This window comes from Pygocentrus nattereri, chromosome 20 (assembly GCF_015220715.1).
Source record: "Pygocentrus nattereri isolate fPygNat1 chromosome 20, fPygNat1.pri, whole genome shotgun sequence".
NCBI lineage: Eukaryota > Metazoa > Chordata > Actinopteri > Characiformes > Serrasalmidae > Pygocentrus > Pygocentrus nattereri.
The window spans coordinates 3,576,154-3,581,153 of record NC_051230.1 but is presented as its reverse complement, the minus strand read 5'-3'; the positions used below and the strand labels follow the sequence as shown (position 1 = coordinate 3,581,153).

Below are 5,000 nucleotides of genomic sequence, written 5' to 3'. Positions count from 1 at the left end.
GACCAGTTGTTTTACAGTGCGATTTTAATCCAGTATGAATCTGCAGTGTGTAGTTTTACGGTCTGACTGTAATAATTGTGGAGTGATTTTAATCCAGTATGAATCTGCAGTGTGTAGTTTTACAGTCTGACTGTAATAATTGTGGAGCGATTTTAATCCAGTATGAATCTGCAGTGTGTAGTTTTACGGTCTGACTGTAATAATTGTGGAGCGATTTTAATCCAGTATGAATCTGCAGTGTGTAGTTTTACAGTCTGACGGTAATAATTGTGGAGCGATTTTAATCCAGTATGAATCTGCAGTGTGTGTAGTTTTACAGTCTGACGGTAATAATTGTGGAGTGATTTTAATCCAGTATGAATCTGCAGTGTGTAGTTTTACAGTCTGACAGTAATAATTGTGGAGTGATTTTAATCCAGTAGGAATCTGCAGTGTGTAGTTTTACGGTCTGACTGTAATAATTGTGGAGTGATTTTAATCCAGTATGAATCTGCAGTGTGTAGTTTTACAGTCTGACAGTAATAATTGTGGAGTGATTTTAATCCAGTAGGAATCTGCAGTGTGTAGTTTTACGGTCTGACTGTAATAATTGTGGAGTGATTTTAATCCAGTATGAATCTGCAGTGTGTAGTTTTACAGTCTGACGGTAATAATTGTGGAGTGATTTTAATCCAGTATGAATCTGCAGCGTGTAGTTTTACAGTCTGACGGTAATAATTGTGGAGTGATTTTAATCCAGTATGAATCTGCAGTGTGTAGTTTTACAGTCTGACGGTAATAATTGTGGAGCGATTTTAATCCAGTATGAATCTGCAGTGTGTAGTTTTACAGTCTGACTGTAATAATTGTGGAGTGATTTTAATCCAGTATGAATCTGCAGTGTGTAGTTTTACAGTCTGACGGTAATAATTGTGGAGCGATTTTAATCCAGTATGAATCTGCAGTGTGTAGTTTTACGGTCTGACTGTAATAATTGTGGAGTGATTTTAATCCAGTATGAATCTGCAGTGTGTAGTTTTACAGTCTGACTGTAATAATTGTGGAGTGATTTTAATCCAGTATGAATCTGCAGTGTGTAGTTTTACAGGCTGACTGTAATAATTGTGGAGTGATTTTAATCCAGTATGAATCTGCAGTGTGTAGTTTTACAGTCTGACTGTAATAATTGTGGAGTGATTTTAATCCAGTATGAATCTGCAGTGTGTAGTTTTACAGTCTGATGGTAATAATTGTGGAGTGATTTTAATCCAGTATGAATCTGCAGTGTGTGTAGTTTTAGTCTGACTGTAATAATTGTGGAGAGATTTTAATCCAGTATGAATCTGCAGTGTGTAGTTTTACAGTCTGACTGTAATAATTGTGGAGTGATTTTAATCCAGTATGAATCTGCAGTGTGTAGTTTTACAGTCTGACTGTAATAATTGTGGAGTGATTTTAATCCAGTATGAATCTGCAGTGTGTAGTTTTACAGGCTGACTGTAATAATTGTGGAGAGATTTTAATCCAGTATGAATCTGCAGTGTGTAGTTTTACAGTCTGACTGTAATAATTGTGGAGTGATTTTAATCCAGTATGAATCTGCAGTGTGTAGTTTTACAGTCTGACTGTAATAATTGTGGAGTGATTTTAATCCAGTATGAATCTGCAGTGTGTAGTTTTACAGTCTGACTGTAATAATTGTGGAGCGATTTTAATCCAGTATGAAGCCCTGGGGCGTATAATTCAGTGAATACCTAATTAGCTAGTGTTTGTAACTTCGAGCAACAAGCAACACTGTGTTGCCTGAAAACTCCACTCCCTTTTTTCAGGAATACCACAGCTCCCACTCTTACATTAATGCATGTTTTTATCCAGAGTGACTTTTAATGATGAGAAGTGAATGCAGCATTCGGAGTCTTGCCCAAGGATTCATATTGGCGTAACATCACATGCTTACGGGGGTGGGGTGGGGGCGTGGGCGATGATGAGGCGGATGCATACGCTGAGAGAAGCAGGATTTATTAGGGGCAAATCCAGATTCAGGGTCAAAGCGGTCCAGGGTCAGAGGTGTCCAGACGTGGCAAAAAAGGAATACAGAGTAAACACAAAAACAGAGACTAGGAAATATAACAGAGGCCAGTAGAGACGACACCAAACAACACCGTACAATACAATATATACAATACACTACAATGTAATACACTACAAAGACCAGCAGCCTAACAGCGTAAAACACAGGGCTTAAATACAACAGGGTGAACAAGACACAGGTGGTTATAATCGGGGGCAGGGTCTGACAACAACGGGGCAGAACCGGGAAGATTGCAACGTTGGGGAGCGCTGATGAGGCGGACGCATTCGCTGAGATAAGCGAGATTTATTAAGGGCAAATTCATAGTCAGGGTCAAAACAGTCCTGGGTCAGTGAGCCGACACGTACAGACGTAACAAAAACAAACACAGACGGGAAACACCACGGAGGCCAGAATAACATACACTTCAAATAAAGACCAGCAAACAGCCAGGGAAAAACACAGGGCTTAAATACAGAGACAGCGAGGGGGTTAATCAGACACAGGTGGATACAATCAAGGGCCGGCTCTGAAAACAAGGGGGCAGGACTGGGAAGAAACAAAACAAAAGCACATGGCAGGACTAAAAGTTAAACAAAAGCACATGGAGGACTGGGAGGGGCCAATCGTGACAAAGAAACAAAACAAGGAATCACATGGACAAAAACAAAACAAAACAAAAGCACATGGAGGACTGGGAGGGGCCAATGACACTTACCCAGGTGGGTAATTGAGCCCTGGCCTGCTGCGTGGAGGACAGCGGTGTTACTTACTGTGTCACCAGCTGCCCTCTTGTTTTGTATTAGCTTACACTTCTCTCCGTAAAGCGGAATTAACCGTTATTCCTACATCCTGTCCCAGTCAAGCAAACTGGCTTTTTTTGCCAGGCAGATTTTACTCATTCAGACAGGGGACAGCACGCCCTCGCTCAGTTCCTGTTTGGACCCCGCTCACATCCTGTGTTTGTGAATGACGGTAAACTGATGGGAGAATAAACCGTACAGAGGACTGTGTGATTCCCGTTTTGTGAGTCTGACTTTTTCTGTTTGTTTTAAGTGTCAAAAATGGCAGAGCTGTACAAAACAATCACTTTTCATCAAATTCAAATCATAATAAAATATCTCCTCTTCTGTTCACCATCTGGGATGGGATGAAAGTTTAGAATCTGCAGTTTCTCCTCTGGTTTCACTGAGATACAAGTGAGAAATGATTTATACACAAGCAGCGACGGACAAAGTTCACAAACCATGTACTGGGGTTAAAGTCGAGACCCCCAAGGTAAAATATTACCCCAGTAAAGTAGAAGTTCCTCCCTTTAGACCTCCACTTGAGTAAAAGTACTAAAGTATTTCCCTTCAAATGTACTTAAGTATAAAGTAAAAGTACTAAAAGAGTAATTCTGGCTCTGATGTCCTGTTATCATTTTTATAACCAGACTGGCTTCATGAACTCATTTCAGGTGAAAGTCCTCCAGCGTCTCTCTTGGTAAACCAGTCTTTTAATAGAACGTCATTAATTAGTGACGCTGACGTCTATTAAAATGATCAGAAGCACAAAACACTGAAGGTAAACAGTTTCCATCAGGGAGAACCGAGTGGCTCTGAAATCACTTTTTACACACAAGCAAAGTTTCAGTTTCAGATTTATTTACAACTTAGTTCCAAGTTTAAGTTGAATAAAAACTGGCTTTAAACTCAGGATCACAGATGAGCTCCTTTACTATGTTGATCTGTAGGCGTCTGTTCATAAACATAAACCAGCCCAAACTCATTTACTATAAAATGAACTGGTGTTTGTAGAAATTCAGAAAAAAGCCGCGTCAGTCTCGACTGCATATGTGGACATATTTCTATATTGAGCTCTATTTACACAAAGTTAGGTTAGTTCATCATTTATGTTGAACAGACTCTCCCAAAGTTTTACGCTGCTGCGCTGACGTTGAACCGCGTGCTGCACTGGGTCGGTATGACCAACAGGTCAAAACCAGCTCTAAACAAAGTGACCGCTGGGCCCTGATTGGTGCTCTGGCTTTGCGCTTCTTTCGTTTTGACATGTGACGTTTTTATACACACAGAAACCAAAAGGAACGACAGATTTCTCAAAATGTAGGAGGAAAAAGTCGGATATTAGACTCTGAAATGTAGTGGAGTGAAAGGAAAAAGTGGAGAAACTTCAGTACAGATACACCAAAAAGTACTTAAGTACAGAAACTAATTACATTTACAAAAGTCATAACACCGCTGTTGTTTCGTTTAACTGGACTGAGCAGCAGGAATAGCAGCTCTCAGCACTGCTTTCAGACCATTCAGTAACTGGAGCCTCTCAATTTTCTATTCAAAAATAAAGAAAAACAAATAAATAGACTCACTCAGTACAACAGTTCCTGCAGGACAATAACAAACCATGACCACAACTGTGTGTTTAGAGTACAGGGAATTAAACCGAATGGTCAAAATTCCTACATAATTAAATGGTTCAGATGTAACCAAAGTCAGTCAGAGCGGTTTGATGTGAAACGCTCTGTTTTGGAGAAAAAGTGTCAGAACTGTTCACAGTGGTGGTGATAGGAACCAGACGTCTGCCTCTAAAAGCTCCCTCAGAGAAAGCTCCTACATGAAATGGTAATGAATTCACTGTCTAAAAGTTTTGATATGAAATTTTGGCTTAAAGCATTTTTTAAAACTCCGTTCATGGTGGAGGGATACCTGCAGGGTGTTGTGGCGTAAACTAGTCCCCCAAGAAAACTTGTCTTTCACACTTTAGCAGTAGTTTACTGTTATCAACATCTTGTGTGGGTTCACTGGTGGTCCTGGATGGTAAATAAAACGTCTATGTTTGTGTCGTAGTGATGCCGACCCCTGGTTCCCATCAGCACCACTGTAAAGAAGTCTGAGTCTCTATAATAGACCTTTTAATTTCAGATCATGACTTTGTTTACATCTCGACCAGA

The 5,000-nt window shown here is 40.1% G+C and overlaps 1 protein-coding gene across 4 annotated transcripts in view; it reads left to right on the top strand.

Moving 5' to 3' along the window:
* The window catches only part of emid1 (EMI domain containing 1), a 164,471-nt gene that overhangs the window by 33,300 nt on the left and 126,171 nt on the right, over window positions 1-5,000 (top strand). The window lies entirely within an intron of this gene.